We start from the raw sequence: 13,397 nt of genomic DNA on the forward strand, positions 1-13,397 counted from the left end.
AAATCAGATCATTGGTCCTTGTGAGCTCTTGGGAAATTTGTTCACTAGACCTTTAGCTACTAAGTGTTTTGCCTTTGGCTTCTCCCTATATGGGCACATTTTATCCAGGACTCCACTATAGCCATTCTACACTAATAGTCATGTTGACTAAGAAGACTAATACAGACATCATCTAAGGACACTGTGCTAACAAAATGTCTCGCACCATCTGGCTGGCAAACGTACACAGGCCTGTTCTGTGCATGTAATCCTGTCTACCTTGCCAACTCAGCCAGGCAACTTACTCATGTATTAGTGTTTTCCAGATTGCAAAAACAGCCAGCCCCAGGAGGCCACTTTCCCCAAAGCCTTCTCCTGCCCAAAAATGCAAATGCATATTCACTGTAAATATCAAATTCTCTCAAGAGCACACAGGTTTGTTTTTCTCCAGTGAAGCCTGCCTTCTTATTTCACCTTTAGTAGTCAACAGTTTCTCTCATTTCAATAAGGTATAAAATTATCTATCAGTGAAGTAAACTGTCCTCAAGAACGCTAGGAACAGACGCTTCATTTCTTACTGTCATCAGCTTAGATACATCAATTTACAGGCTCCATTACACCTTTTACCAAAAAATCTACGTAATAAGAAATGATGCAACAGATGAAAGATCTTTACAGTAATTCTTATCCCCACCTTAGGTCTTCAACATGGCTTTGAGCTAGTTTATAATTTAGAAGATGTCAACTTCACAAGAAATAAAAAAGGAAAATAAGCAGAGAGAGTAAAAATTTCATTTCATTAAAGATTCACACATTTTCTAGAAAGCATATATACAAATGTTATCTGTATTTTAACTTAGTAAATTATTTTGAGGCCTCTCCACAAAAGACATCAAGTAATTGGGCATCATATTCTTTTCAGAGAAATGGCAAAAAATGTATGTGCTAAAAACAGACCAATTCATAAATTGTGTGTTACTTTCAAACCCACGAAGCAAGCAATGTGATCAGTCCTGAAATTAACCTTTTTTCGTGCCTTCATCCTCACTTGCAATCCATTTTAAGCAGGGGAAAAACCAGATTTTAATGAAGCGCATCTTCACAAATCACCGCTACAAATCAGCACCATCCATGTGGAATATTGAAATTTGAATCAACATTAAAAACTCATGTTTCAATTATTCTTCCCTGGATCTCAAACCTCAAACCCCTTCTCACGTGTTGGAATGTTTTTTCTTCTAAATTATTTGTTAAAATCTGTACCACCCAATGTTGCTACAAAATAAATGTAAATGGTGGTTTTGACACGGAAGGTCTACCCACTTACCACTCTTCCTTTCTTTCCCTTTCTTAGGGCACGTGACATTCTAGCTATATGATAAGGAAACAAAAGTAGTTGCCAAGGTGATGTCTCTTCTCTGAAAACTAAAAAGGAGCTCAGATGGGTAAGAGGTGAGAAAGTCTTCTCTATGGTCTCTGCGGGGTGGTGAAATAAAGTCAGACAAGGGTGGATATAGGCAACATTTAAAAGTTACTGAAAGGCTTTTTTCATTTTTTAATTTTTAATAATCATCTGGCTTTCTCTCAGACCAAGTATCATACAAAATTAAATAAATATATAGATGACTCATCTTGTCACATGTTTTCTAAAGAAGCATTTCAAAGGTGACAGCTGGTGTGATGGCTCCATTCCTGGCTCATAAGGAGACAACAAGGAATTGGTACCAAGGGCTTAGTCCCATTTTTTTTTTTCCATGTTGGAAAGGAAAATATCCAAAGAACGTACGTTTCCTTTACGCAGAAAACAAGGTAGATGCAATAGCTAGAAAGATTTTTCCAAAAAGAACATACTTAAAAAAATGAAATAGAATGGTGTATTTCACAGCATTCCCTCCAAATCTATGCTGCCTCTTGGTCAGATCTTTGAAGACACAAGGAGCATTAGGAAATGTTTTGTATGATCTCAGTGCTGAATTCTAACACTACCCAATTCTTCTTCAGTCACGTTTTCAAAAATCTGATTCCACACTTCACAGATGAATAAACCTAAATTGACTCAATAGTAACTTCCAACACTACAATATTATACCTGATGGCACGAAAACAGAGGGAAAAATAGAAATCATGTGTAGTGCATATACTTCCTATTTTCATTACCCATACTTCTTGCAAACTATTTTAACCTAGAGATGTAATTTTTGTTTTCGTTTTTGTTTTCAACCTATTTTAGTTTCTATGATATAAAAACTCTCTAACTTAGTGGCAAGGTCCTTAAAAATCACTGAGCATTTGATTCAATACGCTTATCCCATTGCATAATCATTGTAATGAATATGTGATTTATCCCATTTCATAGGCAGGATTATGAAAACTAGGATATTTTAATAACTTAGGTCTCACAGCTAATAACAGAAGCTGGGATTATGGTTTTTCTCCTATCAAATTTTTCATAATAAAGAATTTCTCTCTTAAGAATGCTGAATTTAGAGTAGTAATTTATTTAGTATAATTTGTTTGACTAATGAAACCATAGATTATTATTTATTACTTTCCCCAGATGTACTAATTCATTTCTTGAATATAAAGGTATATAATAAATATTTGGTGAATTAAATAGAATTGCATTTTCATGTTTTAAATGATGTATATTTTAGATACCTAACCTTTACTTTTATATAAGGCATTTGAATAAGAAAAGTATATGAATTTCCACATTTTCCATGTTTTAGATTAAAAAATTTTTTATTTGTAGAATAATGTCATTACATAAATGTAATAAGCATTGCATAAACAGTAAAATAAGCAATTATAATTTGCTAATCTAAGCTACTATTTTATATAAATTCTAAATTTGCCAACTCCCACTGTAAAGTAAATGCTTATAATTTGCTATTTTAATGCCTCTATGAATCATACATTTGCAGACTTCCAAAATTCAAGTAAGAAATACTGCAGAGTAAGCAATGCTTTTTCAGTGTTCTAGTTCAGAGACATATGTTTCCATTTCATGGCTCTTTATTGTAAGAGTCAACTTCTTCAGCCATATTGCTTGAACCACTATTAATGTCAAAGGAACAAACCACATTGATGATTTTATCACAATGTATAAAACAAAACAGTGTTGTTATGTAAGTGGAAAAGCTGATTTTTAAAAAAGTAATGAAATAAAATAATAGTCATCTGTTTATATTTTATTAAATAAATTGACTTTTTAAGCCCACAAAGCCCAGAAAAAATATTTATTATATCACTTTCTGTGTTCTATAGCTTGATTTCATAATCTCAACCAGTCCATTTAATAAGTTTTCTCTTCACTTCCTCTTTTAGCATATTTCTTTCATTTACATAATCTAAGTTGACATATATCCCAAAGTACAGGACTGGTTTTCAAACAATTGAAAGGCGTTCTGTGTAGTGGATCTATTATTTGAATTACAACAAAATTCATATTTAACAATTCTATTTATAAACCTTCATATCAATCTCAGATTTACTTTGATTTATAATTTATTTTAAATCCCTAGATAAGCCAAAAATATTAGTTTTATGAGACTTTGCAAGCAAAATGAATTGCAAAGATTTAGCCCAAGTTAAATTTGCTTTTACCTAAAATGAGATTTTCAGCACTTCAAAAAACATGCACTTAAAGGAAATGTCTTATTTTCCTCACGATATAAAGTGCCATAAAGAAACTAAAGATAAAAATTAAGGTTCCGAACACTTAGATAGAAGAAAATTATTTTCTCCAACACAATAACACAAAGCAGTAATAATGCCAAGTCATATTATGTTCTCAACAATAGCACATTCCCTTATTGGCATTTCATTTGCCAAATACCCACTGACATTAAGGCACAGACTGAAGAAATAATAGGTAATTTAAGAGTTTTTGTGCGTTATAAATAATGCGTGGTTATCACAAATAAAACCCTTAAGTACTTAAAGAGAAGTCTCAAGGGCAAATATCGATAATCATTGTAATGGTTTTTCACAATATGTCTGCAGCAATTGTGTAGCGGAATTCTAAGTACTGTCTTGGTGCATAAAAATAATTTATATTATGATTATGTATTCTGTACTACTTTTCTGAATAGGCATGAGAGAAGATAGAATACTTATTGGAGAAAGTACAATTTGAATTATGAAAAATTAAATCTTGGTAAACTTCCTGTCTTTTTCAGTTACAGAAATTTTTGTACAGAAATTGGGGGTTATAAGAATTTATTACTTTGGTTAATAAAAATAACTATAAAAAAGAAAAAGCTGTTAAAAACAAATGGTATACATTCTGGAAAGCAAATCTTCCCAAATAATGTTTTGCTGGCTGATTTTAAATCTTGGAATTTATAACATTATTGAGAGATAAACATCATTAGCACTGAGGAAAAACAAAATACTTTTTTCCCTCTAAGTAGGCTTTTGTTTTTCAAGTGTTGGTTCAGTTCAATATACCAGAGTACATTTTTATTTCCTATATCAAAGACCGCTACACAGACTTCATAAATACTGGTTAAAAATATACATTGCCATGGAGATGTATCACTAATCTTTTCAAATGATTATCATTAGAAAAACACTGTGTCTTATAATTTGAGGAAAACTTTTATTTCAAAAATATAAAACAATTTAATGATATATAAATTGCTAATAGCAACTAAGATCCTTCATTCATATAATATATTTCATGTTTCATCATGAAAAGCTCAATATGTTTCACCACTGTACATACCAGTTATTATGAGTGGTATTTATTGAACATTATTAATTGTGAATCATCTCACTGAACTCTTTGTTCTACCCGTCTTCCATATTAAGGACTCAAATGTTTAGATTAGTAGGACCACATATCAAAAATTGGTAGAGTTAATATTTAAGCCTAGAAAAATTCACACTCTGTGTTTTTAATCGATAAAACACACTCTACTTAATTTTAAGAAATTAATGGACATCAGGTGAGAATGGTACTTAGGGGTGTCAGTTATTCCCAAGAACTCACACATAATCTCTGTAAACAATTTCTCATTATGAATGTGGAAAGAATTAATTTTATGTAATTTTGAGAAGATAGATGGTGTCTTGAGAGGAAGAAAATACCTGTCAAGTGAATGACAGGAAATATCATAACAATAATTTCAAAATGAAAGATACTAAAATCAAAGAAAAGCTAACCTTAAAAACATCTTCAGTAACTTTCATTTTAATGAGGCACCTAGTACAATGCCTGGAGCACAGTATGTGTTTAATAAGTGTGTATTTAATGCACACAGGAGTAATTGAATATGTTTTTGTAATCCTAGGGAACAGACCAGTGCCTTGCAGGTGTTGCCACATGACTTTGCCTCAGAGATGAAGCACAGTCAATTCAACCAACTGAATTTTGATGTTTTGGTCAATTTACTGAAAATTTTATTTTATCTTTCTAAAGACTTAAGGATGCTGAAAAGGAGACAATAACTATTCAGGCAACACATTTTATGATTGCAGGAATCATTTCTTCAAGAGGGCTGAATAAATGATCCCTTTAATCATACAAATGTATTGTCTGGAACTATCCCTTATAGTGTGTACAATATGATTCACAAATATTTCAATGTGATATTGAATGATCAATGTCCATAGTGAAATTGTTAATAAGAAAAATTTTTAGTCTTTTCAACAAGCAGTTATAATTGTTATGAGCAAAAACACGAAGACATAGAAACACAGATGGACAAAGTACAATATATAAAACACAAAATAGATAGTCAGGAAAACAGATTAGTGTAGACTCTCAGAGTAGTGATAAGTTTTATCCGAGGATTAAAGTTAAATAAACACATGGAATCAATTAAAATTATGTAAGATGAATGTGCTCTGTTCACAAACAAATTAATCCTTTGCCAATTCCATCTTCATCCCAGGTTCCCAGCTAAATACACACCAGCCTAGACTAATTTAATTATCTATACTACAAATCTAAGAGATATTAGACAAACAGCCCTCTGTTCTCATCAAGGAACTCAACAAATCCTCACTGTATTCCCTAATTGATAACATTTTTCTGTGTTTTTCTTTTCGGTGCCTGATAGCATTTTTCTGTGCATTTCCAAGCTGAAATACATCAAACCCAGCTGGAATCTGTCATGCTTTGTCCGCATCACTTCAATAATTCCAGAGTTGCGGCTACACTTGAAGGAAAGGATGACTGACATTGAAATAGAGCAGAAATTTAAGTAGAGACATTAAATTGAGATATGACCTAAAAATGGTCTTCAAACATATGAATGAGTATTAGACAGCTGAAAAGTATTTTCCTCCCTGAGAACCATAAATCAGGAATAAGAAGTAGAGTTAATTTAGACATTTGAAAATGACAATACAGTGAAATAATGTTACAAATGGGTTTATGTGTTTCTCCTCATGGATTTACTCTCTAGGATAGATACTGGAGGTTTTTCAGAATTCATTATTTATACACTTATCACAAAAATAGAGGTATTACTCTAATTTGAGATTAATTGGCATTCAAAGGTTCCCATGAGAGTAAAGTTTGATAATTCTACAGTTAGGTTGAGAAGTTTACATACAATTTATTTTATAATTTGATGACTTCCTTAGTCAAGAGTATTCTATAAGTGTTTAACACAAATATTATTCATAATCTGGGATGAAGGCTCAGAAAGCATCTGCTTAAAGTCTATAAATCCAGTGGCCAGGTGTGGCAGTTCACACCTGTAGTCCTAGTGCTTTGGGAGGTCAAGATGGGCAGATTGCTTGAGCCCAGGAGTCTGAGACCAGTCTGGGCAACATGGCAAAACTCTGTCTCTACAGAAAATACAAAATTTGGGCTGGCATGGTGGCGTGTGCTTGTAGTTCCAGCTACTAGGGAGACTGAGGTGGGAGAATCACCTGAGCCCCAGGAAGCTGAAGCTGCAGTAAGCCCAGATCACACCACTGCACTCTGGCCTGGGAGACAGAGTTAGTCTCTATTTCAAAAAAATTAAAATAAAATAAAACAAAATAAGTAAGCAAATAAGTGAATAAATCCAAAAGACAACTTAATAAGATAATCATAAAACCAGAACAATAGTTTTTCAGGACAAAGAAGCATACTTTATACAATAGGGATTATTTTGTTTTAAATTATATGTAAGAAGATATATATGCTAAAATTGAAACCAGTTTGACTTACAAACATATGGATAATTCTTATTTTAGACTCAGTGTCAAAGACAAAGTTTTAAGCTTCATGAAAACATGTATCTAACCTAGAATGATCCTTCACATGCTCCTAAGATTTAGCTGAGAGCTTTACATTTCTTACAGTCACTTAAATTGTACTTAACTATAAAATGTATTCTCTAAGGCAATATCATCCTTTACTTGTAAAAGGCAAATAGCATTCATTAAAAAGTATTTTCTCTTGAGAAAGAATAAACTAAATAACAAAATATGACATCGAATATTGTCATGAAAATAAATGTTTTTAATATTTTTTGGTGTACATCTCCAACAATATGAAAGAGTTTTAGAAATAAAATATAAATTGGATTTGTCTTCATACCTGTACTCGTGGAAGATGAACACATACCAATTAAATATAATTTCTAATAAAAATTATGCACTTCAAAATTTGTTGAAGTTATTAGATCTCATGTTCAATGTTCTTCCCTCAAAACAGAAACAAAAACAAAGGAACACAAGAAAATGTTTGCAAGTGTTGTATATGTCTATTACCTTGACTGAGGTGATGGTATTTAAAATGGCTGCATATGTCCAAACTCATTAAATTATACACACTAAATATGTGCAGTTCTTGGTTTAAAATAAAGAATATTCTAGAGTTGATGCTATAGAAACTTAAAGGAACTTAAATCTACTAATATTTCATTTACCATATGGTTACAGTGAATGAAAAACAGAAGAACCACATCCTCAAGATCCAAGAAAAGCTATTGTGTTTCAGGAACCATAATAATTGTGAAAGGGTTCATCCTCAGAGTTATCTAGAAAGATATGTAAGTAGTTATGACTCTTTAAAGGTTTGGAAGAATTCACTTGTGAAACCATCTCAGCAAGCTTGCTGTATTTTGAAGGATGTCTCTTTCTCAAGCTTTTTTATTTCTTCTCTTTAGATTCTCTCTGCCTCCTTGAGTAAATTTTAGTAAATTGTATTTTCTTAGAAAAATTTAAAATATATATATTTCTGTAGAAATATAATAAAATAATGTCTTAGAATTTATATTGAACTGGAATATTTATTGATAAGACATATTCTAAAAAGGCAACAGATAAATAGGCAAAGCATGTACATACAATTCACCAAGTAGAAACACAATGAACTAACAAAATGTGGAGAAAGTACAAAAATCACTAACCAATTAAATACATGTAAATTAAATTAATGAAGTATCACTTTTGTCTTGCAATCGAGGAAAATATAATTTAAATAAAAATTTCAATACAGCTGAGACTTTTTGAAACAAGGACTCTCAGGTGATATTGATATAAGCATAAAGTGATTCAAGCTATTTGGAAATAATATATATTAAAGGCTCAAAAAGGTTCATGTCCTATTACTCAGTCATTCTACTTCCGTGAATTATTCTAAAATAATTTAAAATAGGGATTTCTAAAAATGTTTTTATTGTATTTATGATGATTAAATTTTGAGACACTATTCAAACAATAAGTAAAGGGTATATCTATAAGACGTTGTAGTATATATCCATAGAATTGTTGTTTGTAGATTTTTGGTTGGAAATATCATCTGTTATCTTCTGAATCTCTTTTTATAGCTTCGCAATAACATTATACAAATATTAAAAATGCAAAACTTCATAACAGAAAAAATACATTATAACAAACAAAGTAGTCAAAATCTGGGTAAAAGTTAAGTAATCTCAAGATTAATAGGATAAGATTAAGAGATCTTACTGAGATAAGAAATCTTCTCATCAGTGGCCCACACATTAATAGGTACTCAAACAGCAAGACAGACACCAAGGTGGCAAAACTAAGAGAAAAACTAATCAGAAAGTTTGTGAGGCTTAGGAAAAGCTGGTAGAGGAGGAAATAACTGCATTTGAACACCAGGAGTAAAACACCAGAACTAAGGGCGGAGAGAGATCCTGAAGAAAAGCTGAAGGCTATTGTCTCCAGGAAACGCCTTTGATTGAAGTGCGTCAAAGAAATCACCCCATTTCAAACAACAGAGCAACCTTGAAAATGACTGTTGAATGAGAAGCTAGGAGAATCTCTGCCCTCTGTACTTGTTCTCAAATTTTAGAAGGTAATTTAACTGGTACCTAAATGGACTGTGAAAGAAATAAGGTCACACCAAATACCAATCTGGTGGCATATATCAGCTGTTGATAGAATGGGAAATTTTAACACATCTCTCTCTCTGTCATTGACAGATCCTGTGGATTAAAAATTTAAAAATAAAATACAGAAAGTGTTGAATGATATCTTCTTGAATTAATAATTATGCGTTAGGTTATATATTCCATAACACATACACATCATTTTTAATATTGTTAAATACTTAAATAAACAGTTAAGGTCTTTTAAAAAACCTTTTTATAGTGAAAAATTACAAACATGTAAAAATAGGGAGAATAGCGGATAATTTTCACCAAGTTTTTTATGTATATATTACATATATATATATATATAATGAATTGCACATAGTTAATGTGTACAATGTGTGCACTCAGAAAGACAAATCACTTGCAAATTAAGAATACATAGTTTCCTAACAGGTGAGTTAAAGAAAATGCAAATATTAAGTCAGAACTACTTGCAATCATTGTCAGCAAATATTGGCTTGAAATACTATATCTCAAATACAGATTTCCAACTAGAGATTCAAAAATAAATAAAAGATCACCTCTATAAGTAGTTTATAGTCAAATTGGAAATTATGTTCAAGAAACAATTGTAATATTGTGTTAGAAATGTTGTAGTGTGACGAAATACTGGATATGTAACAAAAAACAGCATTTAACTAATTTTTGAAATTTCAGGGAAATTTGACTAAAGGAAATACCTAAGCAGAGTAATGATGTGATAGTGTAGTGGGAAGTATGTGTATACTTTTGTGTGCACATGTGTGTGTGTGTGTCTGTGTATGTTAGTTTATATGGAGGATCTCAATAATTAGGTTTAAAAAAAGATGACCCAAAATGTGCATGTCTGGCATCTTTTTTCCACACTTGACTCCAAGGTACAATGGGTACAAAGTTGTCATGTTGCCAGGGATAGATGCAAACAATCAACAACAAGGTCTCTTCTCACCGAGGCTTACTTGGCTACTGCTGTTGTTGCATATCTAACCTGCCTACAACAGGACAAGTAATGAAGCCTCAATGATTGTACCAGTAATCAGCTGGGGGAACCAGCCAGCCACTTGGCAGCAGGTTATTTACCTTACGTCCCTTCCATCATGATATGAACAGAGAGTTGTACTCACTGGAATAGACACTTATTCTGGACATGCATCTGTCTTCCCTGACAAAAATGTTTCTGCAAGCCTTAACATCTGTGGACTCAGGTAAGGCCATATTCACTATCATGTATCCCACAAAACACTGGTTTCAACCAAAGAACAACATGTACCCCAACACTCAGTGGCAGCTAATCTGATAGAAGGTGGGGGAGCTGACTGAGGGCTCAGTTAAGGCATTCTGTGAAGTTGGAGTGTAGTTCAATGGGATGTGATATATATAGATTAAACAGGTTTATAACACTGCCTATTCTATATCCAGAATACTTGGGTCAAGCACACAAGGGTGTAGTGGAAGTTGTTCCTCTCTCTATTAGGCACAATAACCCACTTACAGAATTTTACTTCCATTTACCAAAACTTTTGTCTTCAGTAGTTCAGAGTTCTTCATTCCTAAGGGTGTAATGTTTTCTCCAAGAGATAAAAATACTGTTTTAATTTAATTGGATATTGAAACTGCCACCAGTCTACTATTGTGTTCTCATCTTATTGAACCAGTGGGTAAAGAAGAAAGTTACTTTGCTGGTTAGGTTGATTGATCTCAATTATCAGAAGTAAATTGGTTTCTTGATCTACACTGGAGCAGAAAAGATGACGTCTAGAACACAGGGGATTTTTTAAAGCTTCTCTTATTAGTCCACAACCAATGGTAAGAGTTAAGGAAAACTTAGATCAATCCTATGAATAGAAGACCATAGAATTAAAAACCCTCTGTAAATGAAAGTTTGAGTCACTCCACAAGTAAAGAACCTTGGTAATTTGAAAGTCTGGCTAATAACAGGGTAAGATGGAATGCATGCTAGAACAATGAAGTTATATTCAAACAGAAATGAGGCCATTAGCAGATTTATATAATTTCTTCCTTATTTATCTGCTTATATTAACTTACTTTTTCCTCTCACTTTCTCCTATTGTTTCACAGTAGAAGTACTGGAGACAGTATACCTTAAAATGTGGTTTTTAAATTACAGTAGACCCAATTGGACTATTACTAAAACACAGGAGGAATTACCATCCCTAAAAATTAATATGGGGACTGATGGAACATTTTTCTTCCTTTTAGAGAAGAGAGTAAGATTCTCTTCATTTTTATAAAAATGGATTTTATCATACTAAGTAGAAATGTCAAACACAACCAATACCATTGTTGTGTAGAATTTACACATGGACAGAAAGTTGCAAATAGACACTGAGAAATGAAAAGTAATAACTAGATTGATCTCTTGTATCTTTGCTCTCAGCCTCCATTCTCACTCTTCTGTGCTCTGTTACAAGGAGTCTATGACACCACAAACTATATTTCCCAGATTCTCTTGGTTAAGTTTTCAGTGGGGGTTGAATATTAGAACCCAGGAGAAATGGAAGAGTGACTCCCTTCATTTCAGGTTTCTGGCAGCGTCTCTCACAGGACAGCTCAGTAGAATTTTTAGCACTGAAGGGGAGGACAGCGGCAGTGAGGATCCTGGTGGTTCCTTCAGGCTAGAATAAATTCCTGGGCATCTGTGTTCCAACAACAGAAGCCTTCTTAGCAGAGCACCCTTAGTGTATGGGTAAAGTTTGTACATCTCCAGCCCAGAAGAGAAAAACCAGTAATGAACTCTTGAGTTGCTTTATCTTTTCTTCTCCTTTGCCCCTTATATTTCTCTTTTGTTCCTCCAGCTCTTTTGATACTGTTGCAATCAATATAATATTAATATCATATGTTTTGTGTTTGAAATAACTAGAGTTATTTTTGTTATCTGTTTAGCACATGTCCAAATTTCCCGTCTAGGTTTCAGTACAAACAAGAGTGGCCCTAATACTTAAGAGAAATATGTAAAATAGAGAGTTTCATTTCAGATCAACATTTCTTTGGGTCTGTCTTCTGTCTGCTGTGCAGGATGTTCCTGTAAGAAGAGGACGGACATGCCAGCAAAATAAAAAGGGCTGAACTGTACGGTCAGAAAAAGAAGAGGAAATAATTTAAAGTCTAATCCGCTCTCAGTTACTAAAGGTCTGCACACTGATTTTGAAGCCAGCAGCCTGCCATGAGCCCAGGTTAGTAAAGGGAGGATAATGCAGTAGTGCAATACAGGTACAAGTCAACTAAACTAAGACTGAATGGCAAGGACAATACTGAATTACATTATGCCCTCCAGTTCAAGGAGCAGCCAAGTTGGCCCAGAAAGAGGCGCTAGTCTCCACCAAAGTCCGGAGAGAACGGAGTAAGATTTGAGCAGCGGATGTCAGTGTCCATGGACCTGCCTCCATTGCCTTAAGGTTATGTGAGCCCTGCTTTCGTATCGCTGTTACCTAAGAGAGCAAGGAAATAGGAATGAAAGTGCATTTACAAGTATCCCCAAAGACTGAGAGTTATCTAACATGATTGTGATATAAAAACCTGACAAATATTACACAAATATAAAGATAGTTTAAGAATATGAAACCAAATATTCAAAGCAAACTTCAGGAAAATTGAATTCAGAAACATGACTAGGTGTTGTTTGCCACTGGACTGCAAATTTTTTTTTTTTTTTTTTTTTTTTTTTTAGACAGACTCTCACTCTGTCGCCAGGGCTGGAGTGCAGTGGTGGGATCTCGGCTCACTGCAAGCTCTGCCTCCCGGGTTCACGCCATTCTCCTGCCTCAGCCTTCCGAGTAGCTGGGACTACAGGTGCCCACCCCCGAGCCCAGCTAATTTTTCGTATTTTTAGTAGAGACGGGGTTTCACCGTGTTAGCCAGGATGGTCTTGGTCTCCTGACCTCGTGATCCGCCCGCCTCGGCCTCCCAAAGTGCTGGGATTACAGGCGTGAGCCACCGCGCCCGGCCTGGATTGTAACTTTAAAAAACACAATGATTAATCGATTGGATGCTTATCAAAAAATATACCTTCAATTCAAAGAAAAGAACAACTGTGATCATCTGACTGCTAAAAGTAATTTGACTGTATTT

At 33.6% G+C, this 13,397-nt stretch overlaps 1 protein-coding gene across 1 annotated transcript in view; it reads right to left on the bottom strand.

Moving 5' to 3' along the window:
- The window catches only part of MARCHF1 (membrane associated ring-CH-type finger 1), an 867,095-nt gene that overhangs the window by 562,410 nt on the left and 291,288 nt on the right, over positions 1 to 13,397 (bottom strand). The gene's annotated exons all lie outside the window — the stretch shown is intronic.

Source organism: Trachypithecus francoisi, unplaced genomic scaffold (genome assembly GCF_009764315.1).
Source record: "Trachypithecus francoisi isolate TF-2019V2 unplaced genomic scaffold, Tfra_2.0 Lachesis_group1, whole genome shotgun sequence".
Taxonomy (NCBI): domain Eukaryota; kingdom Metazoa; phylum Chordata; class Mammalia; order Primates; family Cercopithecidae; genus Trachypithecus; species Trachypithecus francoisi.